This window comes from Xyrauchen texanus, chromosome 1 (genome assembly GCF_025860055.1).
Source record: "Xyrauchen texanus isolate HMW12.3.18 chromosome 1, RBS_HiC_50CHRs, whole genome shotgun sequence".
Taxonomy (NCBI): Eukaryota; Metazoa; Chordata; class Actinopteri; order Cypriniformes; family Catostomidae; genus Xyrauchen; species Xyrauchen texanus.
The window spans coordinates 28,664,718-28,687,259 of NC_068276.1; the positions used below are offsets into that span (position 1 = coordinate 28,664,718).

General features: G+C 39.6%; 1 long non-coding RNA gene across 6 annotated transcripts in view; it reads left to right on the forward strand.

Annotated features, from left to right (window-relative positions):
• Nucleotides 1-4,001: 4,001 nt before the first annotated feature.
• Nucleotides 4,002-22,542, forward strand: part of LOC127646796 (uncharacterized) — a 29,851-nt gene continuing 11,310 nt past the window's right edge. For all 6 annotated transcript variants that reach the window (XR_007970965.1, XR_007970967.1, XR_007970968.1 and 3 more), the window contains exons 1-4: nucleotides 4,002-4,105; nucleotides 19,630-19,717; nucleotides 19,806-19,899; nucleotides 20,027-20,144. This is a non-coding gene — a long non-coding RNA (uncharacterized LOC127646796). The remainder of the gene's footprint in view (nucleotides 4,106-19,629; nucleotides 19,718-19,805; nucleotides 19,900-20,026; nucleotides 20,145-22,542) is intronic.

The following is a 22,542-nucleotide window of genomic DNA, read 5'->3' on the forward strand; positions in this document are numbered from 1 at the left end:
CAAGATCTCTTACAATTATTTAAAATATGATAGATTATTATAATTTTTATTTAATTATTATAATTAAACTTAATGAAAATGCTAAAAATGTAATAACTCCCTTCAACAGCTTGCTTTATATGACGAACATGCAGTTTTAGACATTTCTGGAAGTTTTTAGAAAATATCTTATAAGAGATATATATTATAATGTAAATATCTAATAGCCTATATGGGGGGCCTTCGAATATTTTTTCAGAAAATGGGGGGCCTTGGAGTCAAAAAGGTTGAGAACCACTGCCTTACGCACTAGATGAACCATGAGACCATAGATAAACATCGTACCTAAAACCATCTTTCCTGCTAGTTTCCTGTTACTGTTTTCCTGAGAGAGAAAACCCTCCAAATGATTTAGTTTTTCAGTCAGTGCCCTTTGCATGGAGTTTGATATATCAGTGAACCAGTCCTGAAGAAAGGACTAGGTATCATTCACATTGCCAAGCAGGTGAGAAGCTTTGGTACCTACGCTTTCCGTTTCGACTGAATTGCTGTTGTGTTTCCGGATTTGCTGTTGTGTTTTATGATTTGTTAATGTGTTTCTGAATAGTTATTTTGTCTTTGGGTTTGCCATTGTGTTTTTAGATTTGTTGTTTTGTTTTGCACTTCACAGCCACCGTAGTAACCAGCTTATAGTAATCTTTTGGGCTAATAATAATAATATAATAATTAGGGTATTAAATTATTTAAAAATGCATAAAAATGCAATGCAAACAAAACAATTACTTGAATACACCTCTTCTATGATGAGCATGTTTTCAATTTCTGAGTTTTGAAGATAGAGACAGAATAAAAAAAAGTCAAAGTCTCATTCAAGAAAAAACTTTTTGGCATGAGTAGTGCAAAATAATATTTTGTAATCTTTTAAAAATAGATAAGCAGTCACATAATTATTTTAAAATATGATGACTATTTAAAAACACATTTGTCCACCTAATCAAAGTGTTGTGTTGTAACCAAGATGTAGGTAGCCCTTTTGTTGTTTATGTTGACAAAAACCATAAAACAGAGCAAAACCTTTCAGACCTTCAAAACTTTTACATTGAAAAAATCTCAAAATTTGATGTTTTTATGAAAAGACATGTTTTGTTCAGGCCATGTGGGGTAACCCAGAAAAAAACATACTGATATTTTTTATTAATAATATAGATTTTATTATTATATAAAAAAAAAGTACTTTGAAAAGTTTTTTTTTTAAATGAATGATTAAGTTGTTTATAGTCTCATGTATTGAAGGTGCAACACTTTTCACTTGATTACACCGCATGACATTTTTGTAGTCATTAAATATTTTTTATTTTTTTGTAGAAAATGCTATAGGTTTTTAATAAATGTATGAAACCAAATCTGACTCAAAGATAACATTTTTAAGAAGTGTTTAACAAATGTTTTTAACTATATTTTTTAAAGATTTATTATTTTTAACATCTTGTACAACCTTATTTGTCAATGACTCAATAATAATAATAATAAAATGAAACTTTAGTGTCAGCTACTTATTTTACGTGTTCTGTTCCTATTATTCTTTTGGTGTATGTCAATAAGTTGCATCTTTTTGAGTTCTCAATTTGGTGGATTTTGTTTGGATGAGATGAGAACAATTGCTAGGCACAAATGTTGCCTTCTGAAACGTAATAATTTTTGGTCCATTCTTTGTTACTGTATAAAAATTACACAACAAAAACCTGCAGTGCACATCATGATTTCATGACTTTCATGGCAGGTCATGGACCCTGCCAGCCAGCTTTTCTCTTTGGTCCCCAGACAGACTGCAGACCCCTAACCTCTTTGACAAGTGTGTAGATTATTTCTAGCTGTTGAACCACAGACACTGCCAACCTTGCCCTCACACCTCTCTCAGAATGCCACTGGACTGTGCAAAAGTGTCACATAGGCTATGTGCATGGTGATTTATTTGTGTTGATTGTGTTTGAGTGGTCACAATATACTGTATATCCCTCTATCCATCGATCATATCATTGCTCATCTCTGTCACATTTGTATGTCACTATGCTTAATATATGATTATGTTTTGTGTTTTGAGGATCCAACTGGTCATTTTACAGTGCTAACATACTTAAACCTCTCTCACAGCACATCACAATGATCAATAATTCCAACTCATTGTAGCTCAGCTTTTGTAGATCCTCACAGATTTACACTCAGATTAGAAGAAAACCCACTGCAGGTCCCACAGTGAACTCTCTATACTGTATAGTAGTTACAACAACTTCATACAACTTTTAGAGTCTTGCTGGGCTGACAGCACTCAAGAATCTAACCCCAATGTTCCTACAGCTGAACCTGTTTATGCAATTGTCAGTATGCAACTGCTAGTGACTGGCTACTGGAATGACAAGTTGCTGACAGGCCTGTGTGACAGTGGTCAAATGAGTGTACGTGTATGGCACATCAAAAGGGTGCTGCGTGGCAGAGAGAATTGCTAATCATGGAAATCTGTCATTTTAATAATGTGTGCCTTTCAAAAGAAAAAGAGGACATATCTTTCACACTTCAGATTTCAAAACAATGATGAATTATATAAAAACTATTTATGGAGCCTTTAACTGTATTCTGCAATGTGAATCAATAAAGAAAAAGTACTAGGGTACAGAATGCTGTCAAGAAGTAGATACCAAGAGCGGTATGAGAGACCCTCAAGAAATGTTCCTCAATTCATATGCTTTTCAAGTTTCATAGTGTTTCACTATGATAGTTTATAAAAAATTCTGAGCACTTTATAGCTGTAGCAGGTAAAGAACTCAAAACCTGGGTGAATGTATTTTGAAAGGATTTGACTTGAAATATAATGTACCTGTAATCTTAAGAATCTATTGAAGTAAATAAATACCAAGTATAACTCAACTCATAGGGTGCATTAAGGCAACTAATCTTGAGTGCTTTCCCCTGACAAGCCTCATTATCATTAGACACTTGACATGGAGGTCAAACTTAGTAATGCTTAATTATGGCATGAGGAATGGGCCTGTCAGTCTCTCTGACTCTCTTCATCCAATATAGGCTTTTCCAGCGCTTTTTTGAGTTGTACATTTGGAGCTACAGTATATCACACCCACATCGGTCTTTATTCAACAACATAACAATGTCATCAGACTCTCAACTATTTTAAGATAGACATTGGTTTGATAAAAGGGATTGTTCGCCCTAAAATGAAAATTCTGTCATAATTACTTTGCACTCATGTTGTTTCTAACCAGTATGACATTCTTTCTTCGGTGGAAAAATAAGGGAGATGTTAGGCAGAATGAAAAAAGATGCAATGAAAGTGAACAGTGACTGAGGCTGTCAATCTGCTAAACATCTTCGTTTGTGTTCAATAAAATAAAAAATTCTACCTTATACCATATGTTTTGCATTTTAAGAAAAAGCACACATCTTGTTGACAGTCACAAAGGTTGAGGCAGAAAAATAAGCTGCATTTTAAAGAGCTGTCGATTTCAGAGATTTTCCTGGAAGTCCATCCATGTCAAAGGTGGTTCAGGTATATTTAGGGTGTCAACGGATGAAGAAAAAAGATTTCCTTCTGTTAGCACTATGGTTGGAAGAGAACATCTGGAGGGTTCGAGATACTTTGCTACAGTCAGGCTCTAAATTTAACCCATCCTCTTTTATCCCTTATCCTTCATCCATCTTTAGCTTCTTTTGTTCTGTCATCCAATGGAGGTGTTGGAAGGTGGGCTGAATTATGGGCCACAGTTGTAGCTGGGCAGGGGCGGACTGGCCATAAGGAGAACCGGGACTTTTCCCAGTGGGCCGCACCCCCCCCCCACCTCAGTCAACACATTTTGGGCTGGTTCTTATTAATAATCCAGGGCCGATTTCTCTTCCCAGTCCACCCCTGTAGCTAGGTAGGGTGGTTTGGGACTCAGAGGTGTGTGTTCATCATCATCTTTGTTTGAAAAGAAAGGAAAGAGGTGGGGCATATAAGGTGTAACATTTCAGGGGGTGGGGGCATCTATTAAAAGAGAAGTGAGGCTGGTATCCACAATGCCTGTTGGATCTCAGTAGGCACACTCAACCAGGATGCCGGAGCCAACTAAAAAAGCTGGTATGCACATTTTTATTTTCTTAAAATTCTTTTTGAGAGTTTTATCAATCTGGAGAGACTTTACATTTAGCTGTTGGTGGTTTGTGTTGTTGTTTGATGGAATACTAAATTTCATAGTTCTGAACTTTGACCCTATGTGAGTTGGGATGACCTCTACAAAGGAAATGAAAACTTCAGCAATTTATAATATATATGTGCATGTACAGTTGTGGCCAAAAATATTATCACCCTTGGTAAATATGAGCAAAGAAGGCTGCGAAAAATATGTCTTTATTGTTTATCCTTTTGATCTTTCATTAAAAATATTCACAAAAATCTATCCTCTGATGGATATCAAACAATTGCAAACACAACACAAGTTTTAATAAAAACAAACACAAATATTTTTGTCAAATATATGTGTGGCACAATTATTGGCACCCTTTTATTCAATACTTTGTGCAACCTGCCTTTGCCAAGATAACAGCTCTGAGTCTTCTCTTATAATGCCTAATGAGTTTACAGATCACATGGCAAGATATCTGAGACCATTCCTCCATAAAGAATCTCTCCAGATCCCACCTCACAGATTTTCGATGGGGTTCAGGTCATGAGATTGGGATGGCCATGGCAGAACCTTGATTTTGTGGACAGTGAAAAATGTTTTGTGTTGATTTTGATGTTTGTTTTTTTATCATTGTCCTGCTGGAAGTTCCAACCAGGGCCCATTGTAAGCTTTCTGGCAGAAGCATTCAGGTTTTGATCTTTTAACTATTGGTATTGTCCATGTATGAGTCCATGATGCCATTGATCCAAACAAGATGTCCAGAACCTCTGGCATAAAAACTGCCCCATAAAATTAAAAATCCACCACCATATTTTACCATGGGCATGGGGTACTTTTCATATGGCTACCTCTATGTATGCGCCAAACCCATCTCTGGTGTTTGCTGCAAAAAAGCTCTATTTTTGTTTTATCTGATCATAGAACCTGGTCCCATTTGAAATTCCAGTAGTGTCTGGTATACTGAAGACACTTCTGTTTGTTGTTGGATGAGAACAGAGGTTTTTTTCTTGAAACACTCCCAAACAACTTGTGGCAATGTAGGTGATGTCTGATTGTAGTTTTGGAGACTTTCTGACCCCAAGACCCAATACATTTTTACAATTCTCCAGGTGATATCCTTGGAGAATTTTTGGCCACTCAAACCATCCTCCTTACCGTGTGTGGAGATTATATGGACACATGTCCTCTTCCAGGCTGATTAATAATATCTCTAGTTGATTGGAACTTCTTAATTATTGCCCTGATGGCGGAACTGGGCATTTTCTTTAGCTATTTTCTTCAAGCCACTTCCCATTTTGTGAAGCTCAACAACTTTTTGCCGCACATCAGAACTATATTCTTTAGTCTAACCCATTGTGATTGATGATTAATGGAATACCTCATATTTATACCCTTGCGAAACAGGAAGTCATGGCTAAACAATTTCATGTTCCTAGTCTCTCAGGTGTACTATTGAACAAATGTAAAATATGTATGGGAATATACTTCAGATATATTTTACACACAAGAATTTCTAGGGGTGCCAATAATTGTGGCAAATGTATTTTGGAGAAAAATATTTATTTATTTATTTATGATATTTTCCCCCTTTTTCAATTAGTTTACTTCAATTAAATTTAGATTTTTGTGAATATTTTGAATTAAAAATCAAAGGAATAAACTATAAAACATTTTTCACCGCCTTCTTTGCTCATATTTAACATGGGTGCCAATATTTTTGGCAACAAATGTATAAGAACTCCTGCTCCTGTGTTAGTAATACTTACAAAATGTAGTATGTATGATGAAAAATCTAATGGAAAGATGAGTTTGATTTGAGAAGCTAATTAAATAGTTTCTTCATTTTCAGAACATATTGTCAACATTTGATGACGATGTTCTTTTAAAGTCTGCTGCATGTTGCAACTGCTGTTTGAAGTCTATCAAAAGATCATGTATGTTAACAGCATTCAATACATTTGACTGTAGTGGTCGTTTTTCTTGAGGTCCGTTTGTCATATTTCAGAACCAAAAAATTATCATTCTTAACACAGAATTTTTTTATTGTCGGAAATACATCTTTACCAAAGCACAATTAATAAAATGCCAATTATTGCTTTGTCTCAATAAAAGACAACAATAATCCTAAATGGACTAAATGGCTTTCCAGGAATGGTGTTTTTTATTTTAGAAGAGAATAAAATAGCCCTGTCTAAAGCAGGAATTAAAGCATTGCCATAGTGTAATCCCACCTGTTTGACAGCCCACTGTGGCAATATTAGAGAAGACCCACAGTTTTATATACATGTGTTGCTTCAGTTTTCTGGATCAAGCAATATGGTTTAGTGTTAGTCGCAAAATCCATCAACAGATCATCCCTCCACACACTTTCTCAATCAATTCAGTCTCTTACAAAGGCTTACCAAGTCAAGACCTATAACATGGCATCTCCACAGCTCTAAGTGCCAGTTTCTCTTGATTCAATCCATCAAAGAAATGGCTCATTCTCTCTTCAAAGCATTCTAACCAAAGCTGTGAAATAGGAGGCATCCACAGGAGGCACATTTTTATGACACAACAATCAGCATTCAGAAGCAGTTCCCTGAAGCAGGTCACCTTCATTAAATAGCTTCCTTTCCATGTATCACCTCACACTGACCTCAGATGACCATTGTATTACACTTCCTCACGTATCATCTCTTTGTTGCACTCTATATAGGATAGTCAACCTAATACTTCATCAAATCCTTCATGCAGACATTTCAAGTAAACAATGTTTTCAAGTTTTGACCTGACTAAACTCTCTCTGACATACTTGTTCTATCATTATAACTCAAAATATAATTAGTTTACTGTCATCCATCCAGTCAGTGGATCAAAGACAACATAGATAACAACAGTCTTCAAATGAGAGGGACCAGTATTATATAGACGACAGAAATAGATCCCGGCTAATCCCTCTAGCAATAGGCTGTGACATTGTGGTCTGCCTTTGTCAGTGGGGAGCATATTTAGGGTGTCAATGGATGAAGAGGCATTTTTGGAACCAGATGCTGTAGTTATGGCATCTACCAACAGGGGCTAACTGGACCATGCTAACTAACCAAATTCTGACCCCATGCTACAAATCCAAGAGTTTAGAATTATTTGTTTGCTCTGGATTTGGATGGCTCATCATTAAAAAGCACAATGACAAAAGAGTTGAGTCAGTCATTATTAAGTCTGAAGTTTTCCATTCTTAGAGGCTGTTCACACCAAACACGTTTTTGCGTAAATCTTTGCCATGTTTTACAGCTGTCCGCTGTTTTACTGTTTTTTTAGAGTCTCTTGCAGGAGCTCAACATTTTAAAGATGCAATGTCAAGTATTAAGAACTTCAATTTGCATTCTGTCCCATTTGCAGTACTGCATCTAGCTATTTTACACAATAGATTTTATTCACAGTGTCACATAGTGCCATCTTTGATTTTTGATAGGAATGAAAATGAGGCTGTGAGGGATAGACCTGCCATCTCATGCGTGGTATAAAGCTGTATAAAGCTCCTAGATCACATGTAATTTTCCAGAACTCATGCTGTCTGGAGTTTTTTGTCAAAATAAATTTCTTGGAAAGAAATATTTTCAATGTTTCTTTAGCGGGAATGATCCAAAAACACTTTCAACAACTGTAAAAACCATTAAAAGAGACTGTACCTCTATCCCTCACAACCTCATTGTCATTCCTGTCAAAAATCCAAGATGGTGCTACTTTGAATAAGGCCCATAAAGTGTTCAGTCTGAACGACCTCTTATTCCTGTTCCAGTATCAGAAATAACATTTAATTTCTTCACCCTGACAAGTTAATTAGTTTAGTTACAATCTTGTCTCTGCTAAATTGTGTTGGGGCAAAGGTCAAATTTGAATTAAAGTTAAAGGTGTCAGAAGATAAGTGATTTTTGGATGGGGTCTCACGGTTGCACTGCTTCCTGTCTTTACCTCACTGTCACCCAAACTTTGGTTCATCTGTAAGCCATCAGACATGTGTGGGCCAGTCACAGAGAACCATAACTAATTCACCTTTTGAGTCAGTTTTCTCTAGAGTAGTAACTGTTGTTGTTGATGATGCTTTTTAAAGCACAATTTTTCAGCATGTCATCATGTTTTTGCATTGCTCTGCAGTGAAGCCATTTACTATTTTAAAGGACTTCTCCTCTTGCTGAGGAATCTGGGAAACTCACCAGACCTCTTAAAGCTATTATTCACTTCAGACAATTTTGCCCTTCAGATTCCTTTCTTGGCGCTGTTATGCATCATGCATGGGAAAAAAAGATAAGTGAGGGTTGAAAACATTAATTATATACTGGAGGAATAACTAGCTTAATGAAGCTTGTGTCTAGCCAGTAAAACTATCAAAGCTAATGAGGTGCGGCATGAATTGTTTTATACTTTAATGCATCTAGTTGTCTGACGAATTTATTTATTTTTGTGCATTTGTCCTGACAAACATATTAAGTTTAAAGCAACAATCGTAATAAAAAATGGAAGCGAAACACAACTACCCTTGTTGAAAAATATAAATGACATTTTGTATAAGATATCAGTACTATTTTGAGAGTACAACACACAGTATATTGATGGTCATTTTCATGCCCTCTGTTAATCCTGTGTTTCTGCTGGGCCAATTGCTATTAAGAGCAGCTTTACGTCTACTACCAGAATTAAGTCTAGGTCTGTCATTATATGAAAGGTATTTAGAGCTACAGTATATATCAAGCAGAGGTGGAAGATGAAAGAAACATTTTGTCCTAATTTGTGTAGCAAATGGAAATCTATGAAGGTCCCATAAGAATGAAACTTTGCATGCAAAGGTTTGTTCATTAATAGTGTTTTGTGAGGGTATATATCTGAAATGGTGACTCTGAATTTTTCACTGCTTTAAATGTTAACATGCTAAACTGCTCAATCAAGAGCCCTTTGAGGTAAAGAATCAGCATCTTGCTTTGACCTAGACTTTACTTCTCTGACCTCTCATAATGTGTCTACTGTCAAATTTAAATGTATACCCAGATGGGAGATTATCGTCTGTGTAAGGGGGAGGCCATCCAATGGCTTGGCTGAAGGTCTCCTATGCTTTCTGTCTTATCATGCATATTAAATTTGTGTTATTTGGTTCCAATTAAATAACTATATTATTTGTTTTATGATCCCTGTTTAATTTATCTGACTCCAATTATGAAAGTTTCCAAGGATATATTAATGTTCCAATCTTAATTATTATTAAATTCAGTTTAACATTTGATCATCTTATTTAACTCTATTTTATATTGTACTCGTTCATTCGGATTCTTATGTCACTTAGAGAGTCTCATGCCAGCCATGTACATGGAACTCACAGTCACAAATTAGCCAGTCTTGGTCATTAGACAGAGGTAATTGACTTAAATACTAATTAGATGGCTGCTCATGCTTGCCTTTTTATCTAAAATTATTTCGTTTTATCCCCTTAGTTAGTAAACACTTAATTAGAGTAACATTATTTCTACCCAGAGGTCATGACCAATAAACTTTATAAAGATAGACCAACGTTAACTAAGTTAGAGATAGCTTTATATAATCATGCCATAGTTTCCAATGTACACTTAGCTAGAAAAATATTACAATAACCAGAGATTTAGACTTCACCATTTTTAGGCTTGGTCGACAACTTCATGTTGTCCTAAATGGAAATTCCATATCGAGCCTGTACACTCTAAGTACACTAGAAATAATGCCAATTTGTTAGTCGGAGCTCTAAAGTCTCAGTCGGCGTGCCCCATGCTCCACTCAGAACTGAGCTTTAGTCCGCTACTAACCTGATCATAGTTTTGCAGAAACATGGATTTGACTTAATCTACTAAAGACAATAAATCAGGAAAAAACTCAAATGTAACAATTTATTTGTCAGGTAAAATAATACATTCATCAATTCCAATTAGAAAATAATAAGTCAAATTTAAACATTTATCAAAACATAAGAAATAAGAATTGCATACCTGGTAGAGAAAACGGCACACAGCAATTGTGCGGGAGATCTCACTACAGACTCCCCGAGCTCCTTTGCCATCTCTCCTTAAGTACCAAACGATTCTATTGTTATTGCAGATGTGTTTGTTTGATGTCAGGATTTGGTTTACAATTTAGGGTGTTGAAATAGACATTTGAAACTTGTGATTGAGTAGGTCATTTGATGTTTACAAAGAATACACCTAATCTGCATACACAAAGTTCTTAAATCTTACTTGTGATTTCACCTTGCTGAAGGGGAATGAGACTGTTTTACCAGTTGCACTAAGACCTCTTGGATGATACCAAACATGTATGATAATTTTTTTTTTAAAAAAAGAACAAGATAAATCATAACTTAGTTTTTGGTGACTCTAAAGTGACCTGAGGTGAGGTATGGAAGAGAGGGGGCAGATGTGAGTAAGATTTGTGTTTTATGGTCCTTACTCTGTAGGGTGTGTGGTCTCAGATGGAGATGCTATTCCGTATGAGAGTTTTATAACGTTGGTTCTCGCAGAGTTCATTCAATTTTACTTATGGGTTAGATATCCTGGTGCTAGCCTTACACATGTGTTCATAAAAATCCAGAGAACAGAGAATCCATAGAGTCTAGAGAATGCCATTATAATGATTTCTGCACCTTTGCAGCGAAGGAAGCAAAACAAACTGTATCCTCAGAGCCTGCAGCAGTGGAAACTAAGCCTTCTCAACCTACAGAGGTTCTACCAGCACCTACTGAAAGTTCAGCACCAGACACCAGTTGACAGGCAACACCGGTAACACTTTAGAATACTGTACCTTACTTAATGCATAACTAATAAGGAATTACTGCAGAACTAATAGGTATTTCTTCATTAACACTTAAGTCACTACTATTAACTACTAAGGAAGATGTGTTAACTAATCAGTATGTAATAGCATTTTATAGTTGTGTTAAGTAATGTTTAGCTAATCAATAACTTCAGCAACAGGAGAAATAACTATTGAGTAACTACTAATGAACAGTCGATTAATTACAATTACAATAATATCATAACAATTAGCCATTACAATATTCAGGTTGTGGCCCTTTCTACTTCCTTCTAATGTTATTATTACTTTGGAAATGCAATACGCATTTCGTGGAATTACTACACTCCCAAAATGAGTCATTACAGCGAATTTAGTAGTTTTGGCCTGTATTGTCATGGTGAAAATGATGAATCCAAAGGCAGAGATGACAGAAATAACAGTCTTTAATGAAGTACTAACAAACAAAGGCAGTCTCTCGTTAAAGCACAGAGAACTGGATAAAGTAACTTAAAGAGAAGGGCAGATTCCTGTCACAATGAGTAAGCAGATCAGGACTCCCTTGGGGCAGACTAGGTGAACAGGAGAAGAGGTCTCAGTCAGGGAGAGAGAACCGAACAGGTTCACATGCAGCAGCAACAGCAGGGCGCGGAAAATACTACGAAGCAAGACTGATGCAGAAAAACAGGACAAGACAGGGTAAGCACTGATTTGTACAGACATGAAGGTCGCAGAAGACGTAACGTGTGACATGCAACAATAATCCGACAAAGAATCAACCAAAACAGACACCAGATAAAGGGTGCTCACTTAAGGGAAAAGTAGAAACAGGTGTCAAAGTAAATCAGCGCGAGCGCTGATTGCGATGATTAACAGGTGCGGGTAGAGCGAGAAGCCTGCAGAACGAAGCAGAAGAGAGAAAGAGTGTGTGTGTGGGTGTGTCTGCGTGCGTGTGCGAGCGTGTGCGTGCGCGAGCGTGTGCGTGCGAGTGTGTGAGAGACTCAAAAAGGGAAGAAAAACCTGACTCATGACAGTACCCCTCCCTCAATGAGCGCCTCTAGGCGCTCGAGGAAGGGGCCTGGCAGGACCGGTAGAAGTCATCGATCAGCGAGCGGTCCAGGATGTCCCGGGCTGGAATCCACCGTCTCTCCTCAGGACCATACCCCTCCCAGTCCACCAAAAACTGGTGACCACGCCCCGAGGATGAACGTCGAGGAGCCTGCAGACTCTGTAGATAGAGGCCCCCTCGTCAATGGGAGGAGGGGGAAGAGAGGGGCGGGCGGGCGCACGAATAACGGGTTTAATGCGAGAGACATGAAAGACCGGATGGACGCGACGCATCTGACCGGACAGTCTAAGCCTAACCGCGACTGGACTAATGACCCTTACAATGGTAAAGGGCCCAATAAAACGGGGCATGAGCTTACGAGACGTCTCTTGAATGGGTAAATTGCGGGTGGATAACCACACCTTCTGACCGCAGACATATCTGGGAGGTCTAACTCTGCGGCGATTGGCGGCTCGACGTGTACGTTCCCTAGTCTGACATAAGGCAGATCTCACCCTCCTCCAAGTATGTCTACACCTCTGAATGAAAGCTTCGACCGACGGAACAGAGGCCTAAGGCTCCTGCGAAGAGAAAACAGGCGGTTGGTAACCGAGGCAACCCTCAAATGGAGATAACCCAGTGGCGGACGATGGAAGAGAATTATGGGCATATTCGGCCCAGGGTAACTGATCGCACCATGACACGGGATTCTGAGAGGTGAGACTACGCAACATGCGACCAAGAATCTGATTGGTCCTTTCGGCTTGCCCATTGGTCTTTGGATGGAATCCCGACGACAGACTGGGGGAAGCCCCTATCTGGCGACAGAATTCCCTCCAGAACTGCGAGGTGAATTGAGGGCCTCTGTCAGACACAACGTCCGAAGGAAGACCATGGATCTTGAATATGTGAGCCACCATAATCTGGGCGGTCTCCTGAGCCGACGGTAACTAGGGAGTGGAATAAAATGCGCAGCCTTGGAGAAACGGTCCACAACGGTGAGGATGACCATATTACCAGCCGAAAGGGGAAGCCCGGTAACAAAATCCAACGCGATATGAGACCAGTCTTCAGTGTCCTGCCTCAACGAGGTCTTCAGTGTCCTGCCTCAACGACTACCGTCCCGTCGCACTTACACCTATCATCATGAAGTGCTTCGAGAGACTCGTCATGAGGCAGATTAAGACCCAGCTGCCCCCCTCACTAGACCCACTGCAGTTTGCGTATCATTCAAACCGTTCAACGGACGATGCCATCACCACAACCCTCCATCTGGCCCTCACCCACCTAGACAATAAGGACTCATACGTTCGAATGCTGTTCATAGATTTCAGCTCAGCATTCAACACAATCATTCCCCAGCACCTGATTGGAAAGCTGAACCTGCTGGGCCTGGACACCTCCCTCTGCAACTGGATCCTGGACTTCCTGACTGGGAGACCTCAGTCAGTCCGGATCGGGAACAGCATCTCCACCACCACCACACTGAGCACTGGGGCCCCCAGGGCTGTGTGCTCAGTCCACTGCTGTTCACTCTGCTGACTCACGACTGTGCAGCAATGCACAGCTCGAATCACATCATCAAGTTCAGCTGATGACACGACCGTGGTGGGTCTCATCAGCAAGAACGACGAGTCAGCATACAGAGAGGAGGTGCAGCGGCTGACGAACTGGTGTAGAGCCAACAACCTGTCCCTGAATGTCGACAAAACAAAAGAGATGGTTGTTGACTTTAGGAGAGCACAAGGTGAACACACTCCGCTGAACATCGACGGCTCCTCTGTGGAGATCGTCAAAAGCACCAAATTCCTTGGTGTTCACTTGGCGGAGAACCTCACCTGGTCCCTCAACACCAGCTCTATCACCAAGAAAGCCCAGCAGCGTCTCTACTTTCTTCGAAGGCTGAGGAAAGCACATCTCCCAACCCCCATCCTCACTACATTCTATAGAGGGACTATTGAGAGCATCCTGAGCAGCTGCATCACTGCCTGGTTTGGGACTTGCACCGTTTCGGACCGCAAAGCCCTGCAGAGGATAGTGAGGACAGCTGAGAAGATCATTGGGGTCTCTTCCCTCCATCAAAGACATTTACAAAAAACACTGTATCCATAAAGCAACCAGCATTGTGGACGACCCCACACACCCCTCACACAAACTCTTTACCCTCCTCCCGCCTGGCAAGAGGTACCGAAGCATTCAGGCCCTCACGGCCAGACTGTGTAACAGCTTCTTCCCCCAAGCCATCAGACTCCTCAATACTCAGAGACTGGTTTGACACACACGTGTCCTGAGTTGCACTTTAATTACTGTCACTTTATAACTGTCTGCTACCTCAATAACTGCTATGTGCATAGAACATTATCTCATAGTATGTTATGTTTACATTTTTAGAAACTGTCATCTTTTTGCACTGAGTACTGGTCGGCGTTGCACTGTCTATTGTCCTGTTCATTGTCAGAAATTTGTTGTACTGTCCTGTACTTTTTGCATGTTTGCACGTGCACTTTATATAGGTATATATAGGTTTTTTATATAGGTATTTTATTTCGCTGTGTTGTCTCATGTGGTCCTGTGTTGGTCCTTTGTTGTTTTTATGTAGCACCATGGTCCTGGAGGAACGTTGTCTCGTTTTGCTGTGTACTGTACTAACTGTATATGGTTGAAACGACAATAAAAATCACTTGACTTGACTTGACTTGACTTGACTTGACTTGGAATGGGAAGAGGTCTGAGAAGACCCGCCGGAGGATTGTTGCTAGACTTGGTCTGAGCGCAGATAGAACAAGCAGCAACAAAACGCCGAATATCGCGCTCACGAGTGGGCCACCAAAATCTCTGACGGATAACGGCTAACGTTCCTCTTACCCCGGGGTGCGCGACTAATTTAGAAGAATGCCCCCAGCGGAGGACCGTCGAACGAACGGCCTCGGGTACATACAAAGTTCCCTCAGGGGCGCGGGGTGGTCTCGTAGTGTGCGAAAGAGCACGCCTAACCGCTTGTTCCACTCCCCAGACGGCTGCCCCGACCACACAGCGCTGAGGTAAAACCATCTCATTGGTCGAGGCACCCTCTGACGAGTCGAACTGTCGAGAAAGAGCGTCTGGTTTGAGGTTCTTGGAACCGGGTCTAAAGGAAATAGAAAAATCAAAGCGATCAAAAAATAATGCCCAACGGGCCTGACGAGCGTTAAGACGTCTAGCAGAGCGAATATACTCCAGATTGCGATGATCCGTCCAGACAATGAATGGTACACTGGCTCCTTCAAGCCAACATCAGGCTGGTTCTGAACGGGAGCAGTAGCCGAAGAAAAACTATCACCTGATGTGGAAAAGGGAGAACGAACTCGTCGCCTCTGCTCGAAGCACTTGTCCAGGCGAATGGCCAGATCGATGAGCTGATCGAGCTGAGTTGGCGACCCCCGTGCGTAAATCTCCTCCTTAAGGTCTAAATTCAACCCTTCAAGGAAGCGAGCGATTAGTGCAGGCTCATTCCACTCACAAGTAGCTGCTAGTGTACGGAACTCGATAGCGAAGTCGGCCACAGATCTTCTGCCCTGACGTAGAACAACAAGAAGACGTGAAGCTTCACTGCCGAAGACGGATCTATCGAAGACCTTAATCATCTCATCTTTAAAAGACCCGTACTTGCTACAGCATGCAGATTGTGCCTCCCAGACTGACATTCCCCACTCGCGTGCACGTCCCGTGAGGAGAGAGAGAACATATGCAACGCGAGCCCGATCCTCCGCATACGTCTGAGGCTGAAGAGAAAAAACAATCTCACATTGAATGAGAAAGGCTCTGCACTCAGAAGGCTCACCAGCATAACAGGATGGATTGTTGATTCGCGGCTCTGGGGGCAGCTGTCGGTGGTGAGATAAGGAGGATTCCTGGTGAAGTAAACGAGCAGACAAATCAGACACTTGAGCTGTAAGACTCCTCACGGCCTGAAGAGTGGCGGCCAACTCCTCCTCGTGTCTGCCGAGCATAGTTCCCTGGATCTGGACCGCCGCCCGGACGGGCATCTCCTCTGCTGGATCCATATGTGGTCGGATTATTCTGTCACGGTGAAAATGATGAATCCAAAGGCAGAGATGACAGAAATAACAGTCTTTAATGAAGTACTAACAAACAAAGGCAGTCTCTCGTTAAAGCACAGAGAACTGGATAAAGTAACTTAAAGAGAAGGGCAGACTCCTGTCACGATGAGTAAGCAGATCAGGACTCCCTTGGGGCAGACTAGGTGAACAGGAGAAGAGGTCTCAGTCAGGGAGAGAGAACCGAACAGGTTCACATGCAGCAGCAACAGCAGGGCGCGGAAAATACTACGAAGCAAGACTGATGCAGAAAAACAGGACAAGACCGGGTAAGCACTGATTTGTACAGACATGAAGGTCGCAGAAGACGTAACGTGTGACATGCAACAATAATCCGACAAAGAATCAACCAAAACAGACACCAGATAAAGGGTGCTCACTTAAGGGTAAAGTAGAAACAGGTGTCAAAGCAAATCAGCGCGAGCGCTGATTGCGATGACTAACAGGTGCGGGTAGAGCGAGAAGCCTGCAGAACGAAGCAGAAGAGAGAAAGAGTGTGTGTGTGGGTGTGTCTGCGTGCGTGTGCGAGCGTGTGCATGCGAGTGTGTGAGAGACTCAAAAAGGGAAGAAAAACCTGACTCATGACATGTATGGTCAATTGCTTTGTGAGTGTGGTCTGTAACCAGAAATCAACAACGGAATGGAACCACATCCCCACTATAAGTGACTAGCCAACTCTAAAGTGAAAATACAGGAAACCCCATTAATGAATGATTATCTGGTAATTCTGTATTAAATAATCATGGGTTCCCTGTATTTTCACTTTAGAATACTGTTCCAGGTTGTAAGTTATTCCCTCATAATTATGTGGTCATTCTTTATTAATTACTCAGGGGTTCCCTGTATGTTCCCGTCCCCTCAGTCATTGCCTTACATACAGGAATAATTTACCCAAATATAATGTGACATGTGCTGAGGAAAACAAGAGACACACACACTATACTGTATATAAATCATAAACCTACCTGAGGTAAGTTGGCTGTAAGATGGGGTTCCATTCCGTTGTTGATTTCTGTTACAGACCACACTCACAAAGCAATTGACCATACAGTCCAAAACTATTAAATTCGCTGTAATGACTCATTTTGGGAGTGTAGTAATTCCACGAACTGCGTATTGCATTTCCATAGTAATAATAACATTAGAAGGAAGAAGAAAGGGCCACAACCTGAATATTGTAATGGCTAATTGTTATGATATTATTGCAATTGTAATTAATCGACTGTTCATTAGTAGTTACTCAATAGTTATTTCTCCTGTTGCTGAATTAGTAGATAATTAAAAGTAGTTCATCAAGAGGCATGACTGAATTAAATAGTTATTGATTAGCTAAACATTACTTAACACAACTATAAAATGCTATTACATACTGATTAGTTAACACATCTTCCTTAGTAGTTAATAGTAGTGACTTAAGTGTTAATGAAGAATTACCTATTGGTTCTGCAGTAATTCCTTATTAGTTATGCATTAAGTAAGATACAGTATTCTAAAGTGTTACCGCAACACCTGATGGTGAATACCAAAGCACATGATCGTCATAGTAGCGCCGCCTCTACTGCAGTAACATCATCTTAAATGCGACACAAAACAATAAACAATAACACGACCGCTAGCTGTTAGCTACTAGCTGATTGTGCTGCATAAAGCAGTTGTTGCATGGTTATTTTACACAAGTGTAACAGTTAAATTGGTCTGGTTGGTTAAAAAGCAAGCTTTCCAGTAGCTGGTCAACTAAATAAAGTGAAGCTTTCAAGCAGAGTTAACATAACAAAAAATACTATCCTCCATCCTGAATCAACGCCAGTCCAGGGCACTCTCCCTCCCATTGCTCTTAACTTTAGATAGCGTCTATGTGGTCGAACCACTTCCACTTTTCCTTGATGGTTCTGTAGTTACTTTTAATTTGTTTTAACTTTCCCCTACACAGTTGTATTTCCGGCAGCAGCCGTGTGCGGCCAACAGCTGAGATACTTCCTGAGAGACTTTTTGTGTCGCTCGTCGCTAACGAGTGGACCGTCTTCACCTCGTTTATTGACCACGGCGTGGTTTTGCGCACAGCCATTTATTTTTTCACAATTAGAAAGTCTCGTGAACAAATTATACTGTTATCACTTTTACTAACTTTAAAACTAGCGGGTTGATGTTGTGTGTCGAAAATACAGTGATGCTGGTAGTGACTATTCTCTCTGACCAATCAGTGATCTGCAGGGTTTTGACGTCACATATAGTATTGGCTCGGCTCGCTTGGATCCTCGACCGAGGTGGTACAAAAAAATGGTAAAAAAAAAAAAATCAGGTTCCAGGTACTATCCACAGTGAAAAATCCCCAAAAAGTGAGCAGAGTCGAGTTGAGTCGAGTTGTACCGTGCAGTGGAAAAGCCCCTTTACATAGAGAGAGATTGATAAACTGATGTATCACAGAAATAATCTGATTCCCACAACAGAGCAGTGTTAATTATATGTATACTTACTATGCTGTATATGGTTTTATAGCTTTAGTTAATATAAAAAGCTACAGTATGTTCATATGGACCATAATATCTGTTACAATAATAATATCAGATATTTCTAAATACATAAATATAGTTATATTTAAAAATATCTTTGTTGCCTCTGTGCCACATAAATACTATTCTGATTCAGATCAGTAGCCTATTGTAAGTGTTAAGAGTGCAGACGAGGGCAGACAAGGAGTGGGATCTAAGTGCGGGTTCTTTATTGTCAAAGTGAAATTTTATAACTCTGCAGCAGTTCATTAAACATTTCAGTAAAAAAAAATAAATAAATAAAAAAAAATAAAGAGAGAGAGAGAGAGAGAGAGAGAGAGAAGATAATTTGTGACTTACTTGCATAGACTCTGAGAATCATTTATTTGAATTAGTTTATTTAAATGAACTGTCTGACCAAACTATTTACCTAAAATGAATAGGACTTTCCAACATTATATAGACTGTAAGTGAATTGGTGGATCCTTCACTTTAACTGGTTAATTTACATAAACTGCCCTAACGAACCGATTCAGTAATATGTTTTGGACTTCCAGAGCACGGTTTTGGTGAGCGCATATGATTACTCTATTGGTTTTATTGATGCGTGCACAAAACAGTGTGAAAACTGAAGCATTTTAATGCTACGCCATCACTCATTAGAAAAAAATAGCTTGAAAAGAAAACTATTGTCAAAAAGTGAGAAGCGCTTTCACTAGCATTTTAATTTAAAGCTGATTTTTATGTGTCTCCTACCCCAGCTTTATATGAAGATACAACCATAGCTTAGCCATTCGTATGTTTTTTTGTGTTTGTTTTTTTTTTTTTTTTTATCAAAAAAGTGTAAACACTGTGGCTCTTTTGCAAGTATCCCCGTCCCCCGACAAGACTTTGGCCCCAACAATTGCATTAGTTTGGGGCGAGACTGTCAGTTTGTTAGACCAATGACTGACTGGGAAGTATTTACATAGATTACACAATTCAGCTTTAATAACTAATTTAAAAATATTAAAATGACTAAATTACTTAATTAATTTTTCTGTTTGTTTTTCCAGCTCTTCCTGAGAGTCATCAACCTGACACAAGGCAGGACCTCACTGGTCTCTTCACAGAGAAGCCTCAGAGTGGTGGAGGTGACTGTGGGTGAGTGACCTCTTGTCAAGAAGACATCACAAATGGGTATGAAATAAACTCTAAAAATCCAGTCTTCCAATCTTCTCCTTCCATGTAGGTGAGAACATTGCCTTTGTTGAAAGTGGATGGATCTGGCCAGCAAGTCAGGAAAGCACCTGCAGCTCAAAGAGCACTATGACCGCAATACGAAGGTCTGCCCGTGTTCTAAACACAAACAGTTATTCAGTGCACGTCTGCAGTAGATAGGTAAAAAAATAAGTGAAATTACTTTGTAAGTGCCAAGATTTTTCCAAAATTTGTGAACTCTTTTCCATTCAGGTGTACACATTCGACATGCATATCATTGCAGCTAAAGCTAAATTTGCTGGAGCATATCGCTGTGAGGTGTCATCGAGGGACAAATTTGACAGCTGTAATTTTGACCTTGTAGTACATGGTAAGTACCCACACTTTTTATTTTATTCGGAACTCAACAGCCTGATTGAGAAGAAGCATGCTTGCTTGATAAACAAGACATACGGTAAGTGTCAATATCCTGGGAATAAACCACCACGCATTCAACCTAGCACAGTTAAACCAGAATTAAAAAAATCTGGTACTGGTATTATTTGTACTGTTAAGTCATTAGCTCTTAATTAATAATTGTGCAAAATAAATTTGTATTTCACTGTTCTCCTCCATGTGTACATTCTACTCCATATGCTCATACAACAGAAGGGTTTGATATTCACAGTGCATTTAGATGCACGTGAGTATTTTCTTCAACTTACTTTGTGATTATTTTAGTGTGGATTCTAAAAAGAAAAAAGTGACTGCAAACCATTGTACAATACTTTCATTTCAGCAACATTTTAAGTGAAACGTGGTTTGTTTGTTTTGAGATTTGATGAAGTATTAATGATTGGTAAATGAAAAGATAGCATTTAAATACATTTTTGTGGGATTTAAAGTAATGTATTAATGTTGCAATAACAACATTTCATTTTTGGAACTACTGATTACCCAAGAGCACCAGTTCAGTTGGTTAGAAGAAGATGGGAGAGCCTGGCATGTAGCTATTGGGGTTTTCTGCAACAGCAGGGGATATATTCACACAGTGGTTGTCTTAACCCAACCAAACCCTCTGATTTCTCATCACATGAAATGCATTGGGCATTCAGTCTTCATTCCTGTCTTTCTGTCAATCATTTGCTATAGCTTGCCCTTTTCCTTCTGTCCTTTTCATACTTCTTTCATTGTCTGCTAACATCCAAGGAGAGTTGACATGAGTCATCGCTGATGCTTTATGACCCACTCTCCAAGGATCTGTGGAAACTCTAATTCCGACTCTCATTTCCTTTCTGTTTTCTTCCTCCATCTCTTCTCACACTTTACTCTGTTTTTGTGAGAAGGGCAATTTCCCAACACTCATTACTGGTGTATCAGATGCAGTAGGCCATAAAGTGAATATGATTTCCTAGTCCACTGATCTTTTCAAGTGCAGGCACTGATTTAGAGTGAGTAGATTAGTGGCTCACACTAATACAATTCTTGGTTCAACATACCTGTTGGAACCAGCTGCACAAACTTTGAGTGGCATGTCCCCTTTGTTGCTCCTCTTCATGCCAAGCTAAGATGGTATGCTCCTCAGGAACAATTCATCATGGCTCTTAATGCTCATTCATATATATACATGTACTTTCAAATCCTACTAGCACTTCAGATCAAAGAGAAGAGATTAACACTTGTTCCCTTACGATAACCAGCCAGCTGCCAGGGCCTTTGATATGCAGTCTTGTTTGATCATAGCGGGGGTCTGGTATGGATGTCTTAAGAGTCTGTATGGTGTATTAGCATTTCTGCTATTAGTGTTCATATCCTCATCTGTGATGTCCTCCAACAAAGTGTGCTTTTAAGAAGACAGTGTAGACAAACAGATCAGTTCAATTTCTCAATAAAACATGTCTGTGTTAAGTTTGCATGCGGTGTCACAGATAAGATATTATACACCTGTCCTGTATATACCTGCATATATCCATCTATTTTATGCTTGTATACAACTCTACCATAAATGACTATATACCTCCATATAACGATACACGCCTGTATACATCCATTCTATATACACACACGCGTACATCCCATGCACATCTATATTCTTCTGTGTACGTCTCATATATGCTTTTATACACCTTTCCCATGTACACCTGTGTACATCTGCAAATGTATGCCTGTATCTATCCAACACACACGTCTTTATACTTTTGTCCCATATATGCTGAAGTACACCTTTCCCAAAAATGCATGTACTAGTACACATCAGCCCCATTTACAGTTTGTTCCATATATGCTTGTTTACATCTATCCCCTATACTGAATGCATCTATACATCTGTCCCATTTTTGCCTTTGTACATCCATTCCATTTCATACAGTATGTATGTAAACATCTGTGACATATCTGCCTGTATTAATCTGCCTCATATATGCCTGTAGACATATGTCCCACGCACACCTGTATACATTCATCCCACACACTGTATGCTTGTAAATTTGTCCCACAAATGCTTGTATAAATCCATCTTAAATATGTCTATGTAGATCTGCCTCATATATGCTTTTAATGCATATTTATCTGTCCCATATGTCTATCTGCCAGTCTCTTATGCGCTTAAAAGCATCTTTCCCATATATGTCTGTATCCATCCATCCCTATTATGCCTGCATACATCTGTCTCACGTATGCCATATTCATTCTATATATGTTTTATACATACAGTATGTATACATCCTACATGATCCATATGCCACATGATACCCTTGCTGTGGTATTTCATTCTTTGGCATAATAATTTA